We start from the raw sequence: 14654 nt of genomic DNA, 5'->3' as shown, positions 1-14654 counted from the left end.
TGTTCTTACATTAACTTTGGCCATAATCTGGGATGTTAACTTCCCTGGGTCTGGCCAAGTGGGTTCCAAATAAAAAGGTAAAGGGTCCCCTGACCATTAGGTCCAGTCGTGGCCGACTCTGAGGTTACCTGGAAATAATTACGCAGGCAGTGAAGTTGGGCTGGAGCAGTGCCAGCACAGTCTACGGCGTTGCAATCAGAGACCCGGCATGGCATAGTGGTTAGTGTGTTAGGCTAAGATCCGACAGTAAAGGTAAAGGGTAAAGAGACCCCTGACCATTAGGTCCAGTCGCAGATGACTCTGGGGTTGCGGCGCTCATCTCGCTTTTGTTTTGTAGGGTCTGATAGCATGAGCGCAGCGTTTTGTAGGGTCCCCTGGTACTCAGACTGGAGTCCTAAGTAAAAGGTAAAGGTAAAGGCCGACTGGGGTTGCGGTGCTCATCTCATTTTATTGGCCGAGGGAACCTGCGTACAGCTTCCAGGTCATGTGGCCAGCATGACTAAGCCGCTTCTGGAGAACCAGAGCAGCGCACAGAAACGCCATTTACCTTCCCGCCACAGCGGTACCTATTTACTTGCACTTTGACGTGCTTTCGAACTGCTAGGTGGGCAGGAGCAGGGACCGAGCAACGGGAGCTCACCCCGTCACGGGGATTCGAACCGCCAACCTTCTGATCGGCAAGTCCAGCGCCACCCACGTCCCTAAGATCCGACAGACCCAGGTTCAAATCCCCATGCAGCCACGAAGCTCCCTGGGGAACTTGGGGGCCAGTCAGTGCCTCTCAGCCTAACCTCCCTCACAGGATTGGGGGGGGCTGTTGAATGAGAAGCAGGTGGAAGAATCATGTAGGTCACCTGCAGCTCCTTGGAGGAAAAGGTAGGATGTCAACAGGAGAAAACAAACCTTAAATGCCATGATCTTAAAAAAATAATATTCATTTCCCTTTTTCATTTATTACACACATCTCATATTCCTAACATTTACTATACATTCCTTCCTCCCTCCCTCCCCTCCTAGGCTTCCCCCAACTTCCACTTCTGATTTGTTTCTCCTTTCACCCACTTTGCTGCCTCCTAAAAGAAAAAAACTACTAATAACATATTTATACAATAACATCAAACCTAAAAAAATAAAAATAACAGTGAATGCACCGTATTATTTCTCTATCTTCTACACATTTTCTAATACTAATGATGTGAATGTTTATTTAAATCCTGCCATCAAGTCTATAGACTTTCTTTGTTTCTGCAAGTATAATATAAATGGTTCCCGTTTTTTTTCAAAGTCACTGTTGTCTTTTTCTCTTAGTCTGTCATTTTTGCCAGTTCTGAAAAGTTCATCAACCTCTCCTGCCATTGTTCTTTAGTTGCTATTAAATGCCATGACCTGTCCTTTGCATCTCAACATGCAAGCATCTCAGACAGAGGATGGAAAGGGTCCATGCAGGATCCCTAGTGGGACACCTGCTTGGCATGCAGAAGATGTCTCTGCACTGCTGGAGAGCTGCCTCTCTCAGCTCCGGCAATGCAGAGGCTGCTGACGGCAGCAGAATCTCACAGGCTGCTCCTGCTGGGAGGAAGCAGCCGCTTCACTCCTGCTGCAAAGATGGAACCAGACTTGGCAACAGCCCTATAGGAAAGAGCCTCAGGAGCTGTGCTTTGCATGCAGAAGGCAGCAGACCCAACCTCCTGGGGGGGGGGGGAACAATTTGCAGACTCAGCATACAGAATAGGAGAACAAGAAGAACATACGTTTATAGAAGATTGGAAAACGTTTATTGAATATATTGGAAATAACTGTGTACAGCTGAAAACGCTGGCAGCATTCAGATCAATTCAACAGGGTAAATAAGTTTTGATGGATGCAATAATGGGATAGCGAGTGGTATAGTTTTTGCAAAATAAGCAGGGATTTGTAAAATGATATGTAAAATGAATGTAAAATGAACCGTGAAAAGAGAAGAAGGGAAGTCATTGATATCTTAAGGATGTAAAATGAGTATTTTAATTTGTAAAACAGAAAATTTAATAAAAACTAGATATAGATAGATGGATAGATATAGATAGATGATAGAGATAGATGATAGAGATAGATGATAGATAGATAGATATAGATAGATAGATAGATAGATAGATAGATAGATAGATAGATAGATGATAGATAGATGATAGATAGATAGATAGATAGATAGATAGATAGATAGATAGATAGATAGATAGATAGATAGATAGATAGATAGATGAGAGAGAGAGAGAGAGAAACAACCTCTGGGAGAAATATATATATATATATACATACACATATATAAAATATAAAATTGTCCAGTAGCACAATCTTTAGATACCTGAAGAAGTGTGCATGCACATGAAAGCTCATACCAAAAACAAACTTAGTTGGTCTCTAAGGTGTTACTGGACTATATATATATTTATATCTATATTTGCTTTCGTAGATTTTCACGGGTACAGGAATGCAGGTTTTGGTGTTTTCGGGTATCTTCCCGTGTAAGAGTTGGGGTGTCTAGGCGACGTTTCGACGAGGTCTCACTCGTCATCTTCAGGCTGGTGCTTTCGGCTTCTTGTTACTAGAACAGAGCAGGATCTCAGTGTTTGAGTTCCTATAAATACTGTTGAGGGGGTGTGGTGTATAGCCTCCAACGTTCTGGGCAGAGAGGGAGTTCCCAGGTTAGTGTGCCTTTTCTTCTTTTGTTCATTAATTACTTGAGGGATATCTTGAGTGATTTCTTGAGTGATATTCTGAGTACCACTTAGGAGGGTCATTAGGTGTGGATTAGTTGCTAAAGCTTTCGTGTCTTGACCTCTTGAGCTTGTGAAGAGTTTTTCTGAGTTTTTCTGAGAAGAGTTTTTCTGAGAAGATGGCTGTACTGCACTTAGTTGTGCTCTGGCTTGGCTTCGTGTATAGGGGCGAGCTGTGGTTTTGTGCCCTGTGCCAGCCAGATCTGTGTAGGGATTGCAGGGGGGTGCAGCATCCGGAGGTGCCACTATGGTTTGGCTACTGGATGGTATCTGTAATTTATCTGTGGAGAGGGTCTGGGTTTGGGTCTGGTGTGGTTGATTGGAGATGGCGTTCTGTGTGCCTCTGGTTCTGGTGTCGGTTTTTGTGGGGAGGGCTAATTTCCAGATGTCTGGCAGGCGGGACGTGTCGTCACGCTTGTTCATGTTGTGAGGGTGTTTCTCTATCTCGATGGCTTCCATGATTATTCTCTTGTGGTGATGTTCCATGTTAAAGAGCAATTTGGAATCTGCAAAATTAATTTCGTGTCCTGTTTCTTTCATGTGTTGGTAAAGAGAGGAAGTTTTTTCTTCTTTTTTTATATCTATATCTATCTATATCTATATATCTATATATTTCTACTGCGTCAGACCAACACGGCCACCTAGGACCTCCTGGGAGGGTCTTCATGGAGAGCCACTGCCAGCCAGCCTGAGCTAGAGATGGACTCAGGATCTGATTCAGTGCAAGGCAGTTCCCCGTGTTCCTAACCCTCTCTGGCAGGAATCCAGAGCCCAGCAACATTCACAAGGAATGGGATTTCATAGAACCGTAGAACTGTAGCGTTGGAAGTGGACCAAAGGGAATCCTGCAATACGGGAATCGCAGCAGAAGAATCCCTGATTTTGCCTGGGCGAGCTGCAGGGAAGACTTTGGGATGGGCTCTGCAGACAGTGCCCACAACGAAGAGCTGTGTGCCACTCAAATTAATTCTGCAGGTAAAGCCCTCCCACCAGATGTCAAAGAGAACAACAACTACCAGACTTTTAGAAGACATCCCTGTTTAGGGAAGCTTTTAATGTTTGATGTATTACAGTATTTTAATATTCTGTTGGAAGCCGCCCAGAGTGGCTGGGGAAGCCCAGCCAGATGGGCGGGGTATAATTATTATTATTATTATTATTATTATTATTATTATTATTATTATTATGCCAGCAGCATGTTAAGTGGCAAAAATGTCACCGCTGAAGTTCCTCCCCATCACACAGCTGTTAAAGGACACAGCAGTCCTGCCCCAAAAGAAGTTGGATGCTTTAGTTGAAACAAAATTTTAAAAATCCTTCCAGGAGCACCTTTGTTGCTTAGTCATTTAGTCATGTCCGCCTCTTTGTGACCCCCGGGACCCCTCTAGCACGCCAGGCCCTCCTGTCTTCCACTGCCTCCCTCATGCTGGTAGCTTCGAGAACACAGTCCCACCATCTCATCCTCCGTTGTCCCCTTCTCCTTGTACCCTCCATCTTTCCCAACATCAGGGTCTTTTCTCTTCTCATGAGGTGGCCAAAGTCTTGGAGCCTCAGCTTCAGGATCTGTCCTTCCAGTGAGCACTCAGGGCTGATTTCCTTCAGAATGGAGAGGTTGGATCTTCTTGCAGTCCATGGGACTCTCAAGAGTCTCCTCCAGCACCAGAATTCAAAAGCATTAATTCTTGGGAGATCAGCCTTCTTTATGGTCCAGCTCTCACTTCCGTACATCACTACTGGGAAAACCATAACTATACGGACCTTTGTCAGCAAGGTGATGTCTCTGCTTTTTAAGATGCTGTCTTAAGAAGTGTGCATGCACACGAAAGCTCATACCAATAACAAACTTAGTTGGTCTCTAAGGTGCTACTGGAAGGAATCTTTTTATTTTGTTTCGACTACAGCAGACCAACACAGTTACCTACATGTAACTAGAGCTTTAGTTGAGATTCCTGCATTGCAGGGGTTTGGACTAGATGACTTTTGGTGCCTCAAAGCAGCTGTCTGAGGAAAGACGTGTGTGGTAGTAGCTCCCTCTCCTCCTGGCCTGGATGTTTCCACCGGCTCTGATCCTGGACCCAAGTAGGTGGAACTGGAACACTTCAAAAGACGACTTTCTCCAGGGCAAGTCTGGAGAACCACCACCAACATCACCTGTCGTTTTAAGAACAGCAGCTTTTAAGAACTTTCACTTGAGTTTGCTTTCTCCTCCTCCCTCCCCTTCCTTTCTCCTTGTGTGATGTCTTTTTTTAAAAAAAATTATTTAATCATTTTTTCAATACAAACAGCAACCACAAAAAGCACATACAACAAAAACCGCAATAACACAATTTAACAATTCTTTTTTTTATATAAAATTTTTATTGGTTTTACAAAATTTTAGAAAACAAACAAACACTTAAAAAGACAAACATACATGTATAATTTCATCACCTATTTTCATAAACCTCTTTTCTCGGACTTCCCCATACCCCCCCTTTCTGCATCCCAATGTCCATAATTTTATAGCAACTCCCAATTGTTACTTTCCAACCTCTGTCATCTTAGTCCTCTCCATATTCTGACCTTGTATCACTGTATCCCTTTGTTTCTGAGAACCACAACACTTTAACATTCACTAAGTTTATAATAGTCCTTAAGATAACTGTCAGAGCTGCTTGAAGATCCTAGCTCACAGAGGATCACGCCAGCCAGCGATCATTAAGTAAAAGTCTTTATTGAATTACAGTTTCCATTCTCACGCTGCTGCGCGCAAACTCTACGTCTAGTAGCTAGATCGGCGAAGCTCCGTCTGAATCTCCGCCCCGTGTGCACCAACTTAATATCCTAGCCTTGCTCCACCTTTTCCACCTGACTGTCCTCCTCTGGGTCCCTCTACCCCCCGGGGCTTCTTCCTTCCGGGATTCCTCTGACGCTGACCCGGACCCTCCTGCCTCCTTGCGCCGGGCTTTAGGACCTGGTTCCCTTTCGGGGCTGCTTACTGCGCCGCCTTCCTCTGCATTTGAACTTGGCGCGCGCGCCCAACCTTCCACTTTCCTCTTAACCGTTTCTTCGCTCCCCGATGGAGGTGTGGCCACTCCTGACTCATGCCCTCCCTCCTGTGGTGAGCTGCCAGCGCTTCCCCCCTGGCTCCCTTCCTCTTCCCTGCTTCCTGGCGGTGACGCTGGTCCCGATTTCCAGCTGCTCCCCCCTGAGTCCCCTCTGGCTCTATCTTCCTGGGGTGCCCCCCTTGACTCCCCCCTTGCCCTGGCCACTGGTGCTCCTTTCTGTGAATCCTCTGATTCACTGGAAAGACTAGGAGATCTCGGGTCGTCGTCATCACTCATCTTTTCTTCTGCCTCCTCCCCTTCGCTCTCTGTTTCCTCCCTTGCCCGTGCCTCTGCTCCTAAACCCCTGACATCCATCCCCCCCTCGAAGCCCCCCATTCCCCCCTCCCCTCCTTCCGGTGCTGGAGCTGGGGGCTGCTGTTGCAAAGGGACGAACGTCGGATATCGGTCGCTTCCCGTGGCTGGCCTCCATCTGAACTCTCCCGGGTCTTTCTCCCTGCTCTCGTCGACGACGGTCACCTCCACTTCCATCTCTGTGCCGCCGTGCTCGAAACCAGGGTCGTCCCCGAAAATGTCCATGTCCGTCTCTCCCTCACTTCCTCCTGGCGGCGTTGCTCGTCCTGAGCATTCCAGCCACTTTCTGCGGAACTGCTCCTCTGGCCTATCGTCCCACCAATACGAGGGTTCTGAGGCGGATCCCGAGGGTGACCCCTCCGGGGAACGGACGTCTCGTGTCGGTTCCTCGTCCGAGTCGAACCCCCGGAACGTGCTGGCCGAAAGCGTGGGCGTGAAAAGCCAGTCGTCGAAAAAGTCTGCTGGCATAGGTCTATGTGGGAAGAGGGCATGAAACTCGTCTTTGAGCAGAGGTTCGTCTAAGGCGTAGCCCTGCACCCAGCTGTTCGCACTGGCCGGGGTGCCCTCCCTGGCGAGAAAGTATTCTACTCCCTCTTCCCCCCATCTGGAGTCCAAAATCTCCGTGACTTCGTTGATGCGCTCCTCCTGTGCCACTCCCGCGTGCCCCGTTCCTTCTCTGAGCGGACTCGGCGCCGTTCCGGGTTCCTGGAACCTGTGCGGTGCCTTGTAGGGAGTGAGCACCGATCTGTGGAATACCGGATGCATTCTGGAACCCTCCGGAAGTGCCAGTCTGAAAGCTACCGGGTTGACCTGCTCTTCGACTTGGTAGGGCCCCAGTTGCTTATGCCCTAGTTTCTTCTTGGCCAACGACCTGGCCGGCACTGCGTGGGCTGCTAACCAAACCCAGTCTCCCACGTGGAGCTCTTCTCCAACCCTTCTGTGCTTGTCTGCTTGTACCTTGTATGCGTGCTTGGCCAGCTCCAGGTGGCGCCTCAGCTGATCGTGGACTTCCTGCAGCTCCGACGCGAACGCATCTGCTGTCTGCGGCTCCCCCTCCCCCATTCTTTCCAGTCCCGGGAAGGTTCTGGGGTGCCTCCCGTTGTTGGCGAAGAACGGCGTGACCCCCGTGGACACGTGCTTCGTGTTGTTGTAGGCGAACTCGGCAAGCGGCAGGTAATCCACCCACGTCGCAGGCTGTTGATTTGCATAACATCTCAGGTACTGCTGCATGATGGCATTGACCCGCTCCGCTTGCCCGTTGGTCTGCGGGTGTCTCGCCGACGCCAGGTTGATCTTGACGTTCAGGAAGCCCATCAGCTTCTGCCAGAAATTCGAGATGAACTGCCGCCCCCGGTCGGACAGAATAGACCGTGGCAGACCGTGAACCTTGAACACGTGGTCTATGAACAGTTTGGCGGTTTGCTCCGCCGTGGCCACCTTAGCACACGGAATGAAATGCGCCATCTTGGAAAACAGGTCCACCACCACCAGCACTGCCGTCTTGCCCCTTGAGCTGGGCAGATCCGTGACAAAGTCCAGGGCCACCCTTTCCCAAGGTTCGACCGGAGTTTGCAGCGGTTCCAACAGTCCGGCCGGCGGTTTGTGCACTGGTTTGGCCCTCTGGCAGGTGTCACACCTCGCCACGTAGTCTGCGACCTCCCCTCTCATTCCAGGCCACCAGAAATCCCTGGCTACTAATTCCACCGTCTTCTCCTTGCCAAAGTGCCCGGCCGTGGGCGCGTCGTGCAGCTGCTGCAGCACCTTGGCTCGAAGTTCGTCTCCCGGCACGTAGATGGCCCCTTTACGGATGAGCAATCCATCTCTTAGCTGGAAACCGTCGGCCGCTGCCTTGCCCCTTTGCACCTCTGCCATCTTTGCTTGTGCGAAGGAGTCCCCCTGCAACGCTCGTCGCACCGCCTCTAGGTCCACGGTCGCCGCGGCGCACGCCCACACTGTCGGTGCGAAGATGTGCATGGCGGCCGCTGGTGTTGCGTCCTCCAGATACTGTGGCTTACGGGAGAGAGCGTCTGCCATGATGTTGGTGTCCCCCGGGACATACTCTATTCGGAAGTCGAAGTTCGCAAAGAACTCAGCCCAACGTATCTGCCTCTGGTTCAGGAACTGTGCCGTGCGCCAGTGCTCTAGATTCTTGTGGTCCGTGCAAACCTGCACCGTGTGCTTGGCGCCGATCAGAAAGTGCCTCCACGCCTTGAACGCTGCGTGAATGGCCAGCAACTCCCTGTCCCATATGGTGTAGTTCTGCTCGGACTTGCTGAGCTTCCTGGAGTAAAACGCTCCCGGTCGCCACACCCCCTGCGGGTCTTTCTGCAGCAGGACCGCCCCCACGGCTCTGTCCGAAGCGTCTGTCTCCACCCTCATCGGCTTGCTGGGGTTGACATGAAGCAGCTGCTCTTCCGACGCGAAGAGACGCTTGAGTGCCTGAAAGGACTGCTCCGCCTGCTCTGTCCAAATGAACTTCTTTTTCTTGGAGCTAAGCGTGTCAGTGATGGCCGCCGTCTGCATCGCGAAGCCCTTGATAAACTTGCGATAGAAGTTCGCAAAGCCGACAAACCGTTGGACCTCCTTCCGGTTGCGCGGGCTCTTCCAATCCAACACCGCTCGAACCTTGGCGCTGTCCATGGCGAGCCCCTTGTCAGACAGCTTGTAGCCCAGAAAATCCACCTCCGGCACGTCAAATTGGCACTTCTCCAGCTTGGCGTAGAGCCTATGTTGCTTTAGCCTGCTCAGCACTTCCTTGACGTGTTTGTCATGCTCCTGCTGCGACTCCGAAAAGATCAGGATGTCATCTAAGAAACAGACGCACGTCTTGTAGAGAAGTCCCGCCAACACGTGATGCATAAATGCTTGAAAAACGTGGGAGCCATTTTGCAATCCAAAAGGCATAACTCTATATTCGTAGGTCCCCAGTGGCGTGAACATGGCTGTCTTCCACTCATCACCCTCCCGCATGCGAATGAGGTTGTACGCCCCCCGCAGGTCCAACTTGGTGAACACTCTGCCCTTCCGTACCTTTGCGAGGAGGTCGTCAATTCGGGGCATGGGGAAGTCCGATGGCCTAGTCACACTGTTCAAAATCCTGTAATCCACTACGAGTCTCTTTTGGGGCGTGTCCCGCTTCTTAACAAAGAATACGGGACTGCCCCCCACTGCCTTGGACTCCCGGATGAAGCCGCGCTGCAAATTATGATCAATGAACTCCTTGAGTTCTTGCAGTTCGTCCTCTGACATGGAATACAGTCTCCCTTTAGGCAGCGCCGCCCCCGGCAGCAGGTCAATTTTGCAGTCATATGGTCTGTGAGGGGGTAGCCTGTCTGCCTCCTTCTCGCAGAAAACTTCCAAAAATTCAGCGTACTTGTGGGGAATCGCTTGCAGCGTGCCTAGCAGCAGCTGTGACTCCTCTTCCTCTCCTTCCTGCCTGGGCACGATGCAGTGTTCAGCACAAAAGGAAGAGCCGAAGGTCAGCTGCCTCTGGTACCAAGCCATCGTTGGGCTGTGCTTGTCCAGCCAACTCATGCCCAATACAACGGGCGTGTCAGATAGTTGAGTGACGTTGAAGCTGATGATTTCCCTGTGATTCCCAAGTCGCATCACCATTGGTGGCGTCTGCTTCACCACTTGCCCCCCGAGCAGCTCCCTGCCATCCACCGTGACAACCTGCAGGGGCAGTGTGGCCGGCAGCAACTGCACAGCGTGCCTGTCGACAAAGTCCTGCCCTATAAAGTCCGCATTGCTGCCTGAGTCAATGGTGATTGGCACGTCTATGGTGATTCCATTGGGCAGCTGGAGAGATGCTGTGAGCCTCACTACTGGTTTGGGCGGGAGGGGGTTCACGGGCTGTAAAATCTCTGGGGACTGCTTCACTAACACGTCTGGCTGGGCCCCAGTGCCTCTTCCTCCAGCCAGACTGCGTCGTTTCCCTGCTGTGGTCCTCCTTGCTGCGTTGCTGCAGTCACCATTGCTGAGGCTGCAGTGAGCTTGTGGGGCCTCTGGGGACACTCTTTTGCCATATGCCCTGGTTCCTCACAGACGTAACACTTCCTGTTCCCTCTAGGAGGCTTCGCTTTCACTGCTGCCGGTGCTAGGGCTCTGGTTGCTGACTGAGCCCTTGCACCTCCAACCTCCATAGGTTCGGCTCCTCCTCCTGGCGGAGGCGTGGATTGCGCCCGCGCTGCTTCTCTGGGAAGGAAGGAGGGGCCCCCGGCTGGTTCGCGCCCTCCACGCCCTTCGTCCTTGCTCCACGGACGTCCTTCCAGCCTCACCCCCACTGCCAGTGCCCTCTGAACGACCTCCTGGGTGGTTCGGGGTCTCTCCCCCCTCGCGATCTCATCTTTAATCGAGTTGTGCAGCCCCTCCCAAAAGAGGTCTCTTACAGGAGCCGAATCTCTGTCCCATTCCAGGGCACTGACCAAGGCGAAAAAGCGGGCATGATACTGCCTGACGCTGGCCCTCCCTTGTCTCAGCCCATGCACCTCCTTCCGTGCAAGATCCACGTCAATACTTGATAAAAAGCACCCATCCATCGCTTTAATAAAGGCATCCGCATTCTGGAGCGCCGGATCCTTATCTCTCCATAAATTGCGTAGCCATGCTTTCGCATCCCCATGCAGATGGGACATGATGAACCCCACTCTCTCTTGTTCATCTCTAAAGTCTTTATGCAGCAGTTGCAGTGCGCACAGTACGTCGGCTCTAAAGTTGGGATACTGTTGCAGGTTCCCATCGAAGTGAGAGAGCAGCCCGCCTGTCCGTCTCGCCAACCCAATTCCCTCCTGCCGGGGTGTCTGCTTTGTCAGCACGTCTAACCTGACCTGGAGATCCCTGCAGGCGGCAGCTGCCTCCTCCTCTCTCTTCCTGGATGCGAGAACCTCGGCGTTCAGTTGTGCCACTGCTTTTCTGAGGTCCTCTATCTGCTGCTCAGCCGTCATGTCGTCTGCCGTTCGTGAGCTCGCTAGTAGGCACCTGTTTCTCTCCCCTCCTCGAGGCTGTAGATGCCCACAATGGGGAGACGGAGCTTACTGTCAGAGCTGCTTGAAGATCCTAGCTCACAGAGGATCACGCCAGCCAGCGATCATTAAGTAAAAGTCTTTATTGAATTACAGTTTCCATTCTCACGCTGCTGCGCGCAAACTCTACGTCTAGTAGCTAGATCGGCGAAGCTCCGTCTGAATCTCCGCCCCGTGTGCACCAACTTAATATCCTAGCCTTGCTCCACCTTTTCCGCCTGACTGTCCTCCTCTGGGTCCCTCTACCCCCCGGGGCTTCTTCCTTCCGGGATTCCTCTGACGCTGACCCGGACCCTCCTGCCTCCTTGCGCCGGGCTTTAGGACCTGGTTCCCTTTCGGGGCTGCTTACTGCGCCGCCTTCCTCTGCATTTGAACTTGGCGCGCGCGCCCAACCTTCCACTTTCCTCTTAACCGTTTCTTCGCTCCCCGATGGAGGTGTGGCCACTCCTGACTCATGCCCTCCCTCCTGTGGTGAGCTGCCAGCGCTTCCCCCCTGGCTCCCTTCCTCTTCCCTGCTTCCTGGCGGTGACGCTGGTCCCGATTTCCAGCTGCTCCCCCCTGAGTCCCCTCTGGCTCTATCTTCCTGGGGTGCCCCCCTTGACTCCCCCCTTGCCCTGGCCACTGGTGCTCCTTTCTGTGAATCCTCTGATTCACTGGAAAGACTAGGAGATCTCGGGTCGTCGTCATCACTCATCTTTTCTTCTGCCTCCTCCCCTTCGCTCTCTGTTTCCTCCCTTGCCCGTGCCTCTTCTCCTAAACCCCTGATTTTCTCCATTCTTCTCCCACCGTCTCTATTCGTTGGTCGTGGATTCTGCCTGTCATCTCGGCCAATGTCATATAGTCCATCACTTTCATCTGCCATTCTTCCAGAGTGGGTAGATCTTGTGTCTTCCAATACTTCGCGATAAGTATTCTTGCTGCTGTTGTAGCATACATAAAAAAAGTTCTATCCCTCTTTGACACCAATTGGCCGACAATGCCCAGGAGAAAGGCCTCTGGTTTTTTAGGAAAAGTACATTTAAGTACCTTTTTCATTTCATTATAGATCATTTCCCAGAAAGCCTTAATTTTCGGGCATGTCCACCAAAGGTGGTAGAAAGTACCTTCAGTCTCATTACATTTCCAGCATTTGTTGTCGGGCAAATGATAAATTTTTGCCAGCTTGACTGGGGTCATGTACCACCTGTAAACCATTTTCATAATGTTTTCCTTTAAGGCATTACATGCCGTAAATTTGATACCGGTGTTCCATAACCATTCCCAGTCAGCTGACATAATGTTATGACCAACATCCTGTGCCCACTTAATCATAGCCGATTTGACTGTTTCGTCCTGTGTATTCCATTTCAGCAACAAGTTATACATTCTAGATAAATTCTTAGTACTGGGTTCTAACAATTCAGTTTCTAGTTTTGATTTTTCCACCTGGAAGCCAATTTTCCTATCCTGTTTGAAAAATTCCATTATCTGATGATATTGAAACCAATTTTGTACTTTATGTTTCAATTTCTCATGACTTTGTAATTTGAACTTATCTCCATCCTGTTCCAAAATTTCCCAATACTTCGGCCATCCGACCTCCATATTGAGTTTCTTCACTGCCTTGGCCTCCACTGGTGACACCCATCTAGGGGTTTTGTTTTCCAACAGATCTTTATATCTTATCCAAACATTGAACAATGCTTTTCTAACAATGTGATTTTTAAAGGCACTATTGATTTTGTCATACCATAGATATGCATGCCAACCAAAAGCGTTATTGAAACCTTCCAGATCTAAAATGTCTGTGTTCTCGAGGAGCATCCATTCTTTCAGCCAGCAAAACGCTGCTGCCTCATAGTACAGTTTTAAGTCCGGCAGGGCAAAACCCCCTCTTTCTTTAGCATCTGTCAATATTTTAAATTTGATTCTGGGCTTTTTGCCCTGCCAGACAAATTTCAAAATATCTTTCTGCCACCTCTTGAAACATTCCATCTTATCCAGAATCTGCAAGGTCTGGAACAAAAATAACATTATAGGCACACAATTTAACAATTCAGATTTGAGTACTGATATACCTATAACTACACCCTTTTAACAATCTTTCCCCACCTCTTCTCCCCCTACTTCCCACCACTTTCCGCCTTATCGCTTAAGTATTCCTTCCAAATTTCTTCATATTTATCCATTCTTAATTTGCGTCGATATGCAGTTCACTCATATGTCGCTAGTCTGTCCATATTGTCAATCCATGTGCTCAATGGAATATTTTTGCGGCTCTTCCAATTCATCAAAACAAGTTTTTTTGCTTCTAATATGGCACAGCACATCCTTTTTTTTTTTTTACCCCTTGTAATCTCCCACGTTTCCAGTATATAATTTAGAATTAAATTCAAATTCCCTAAATAACAATTTCTTTTTATTACTCTTGCTATATATATATCCTCACCTCGCACCAAAATGATCTTGTCATCGGGCAGTTAATCATCATATGTACTAAGTTTGCATTTTCACTTCCACATCTCCAGCAGTTGTCTGCACTTGTTATTTTCTTCTGATATCTTTTTTTTTAGATGCTGAGCCTGAGGGCAGGGGCAGTCTTAAAAATGATGTTTGCAAGCCTCTCGGAGAGTCTGTTTTGGCCACAGGGAGGGCAAACATTATGTCAACAAGCACACACCCCTGTATAATGTCCTTAAAAAAGATATTTGACAATAGCCTTATCCCTCATAGTTTTATCTGATCCTATGCGAGTCGCCACCTCCACCTCCTGTGGCAGGGAGTTCCCCAGGTAAAGGATGTCTCATTGCAATGGTACCTTTGCAACAACTTAACAAGAATGGTGGGCTCCCAGAGAAAATTGCAGCAAACTGCAGACAGAGGAGCAAGGAGACATCTTTACAGGGACAAACCAGTATTTCAAATGCTGCCGAACTAGCCTTTTTAAAAAAATGCTTCAGGCTTCATGTCACAGGGGTGCTTTGTGAAGCTGGCGTTTACTCAAGACAAAGAGCAGTTCCTACAGGCAGAATATAAATAGCCCCCAGGTGATAGGGGAGTCAAATTGCAATTTGAACCTCTCAGGCAGAAAGAACAAAAATATTCTGTTGTTGCACACTGTCACCAAAGCTGTCCATGGAGGCGAAGGTCAATTCTGTGTCCAGGGCAGCTGCCTACCAGCTCTCATCTGGTACGCAGGATGAGACCCTCCCTGCCCGCAGACTGTCTCACCAGAGTGGTGCATGTTCTGGTTATCTCCCGCTTGGACTACTGCAATGCGCTCTATGTGGGGCTACCTTTGAAGGTGACCCGGAAACTGCAATTAATCCAGAATGCGACAGCTAGACTGGTGACTGGGAGTGGCCGCCGAGACCATATAACACCGGTCCTGAGAGATCTGCATTGGCTCTCAGTAGGTTTCTGAGCACAATTCAAAGTGTTGGTGCTGATCTTTCAAGCCCTAAACGGCCTCGGTCCAGTATATCTGAAGGAGCGTC

At 49.7% G+C, this 14654-nt stretch overlaps 1 long non-coding RNA gene across 1 annotated transcript in view; it reads left to right on the top strand.

Moving 5' to 3' along the window:
- Window positions 1–14654, top strand: part of LOC308593200 — a 98557-nt gene that overhangs the window by 35069 nt on the left and 48834 nt on the right. The gene's annotated exons all lie outside the window — the stretch shown is intronic.

Source organism: Podarcis bocagei (assembly GCF_964188305.1).
Source record: "Podarcis bocagei genome assembly, chromosome: 8".
NCBI classification, from domain to species: domain Eukaryota; kingdom Metazoa; phylum Chordata; class Lepidosauria; order Squamata; family Lacertidae; genus Podarcis; species Podarcis bocagei.
The sequence above is the reverse complement of the archived record's forward strand: the minus strand, read 5'-3'. Positions and strand labels throughout refer to the sequence as shown.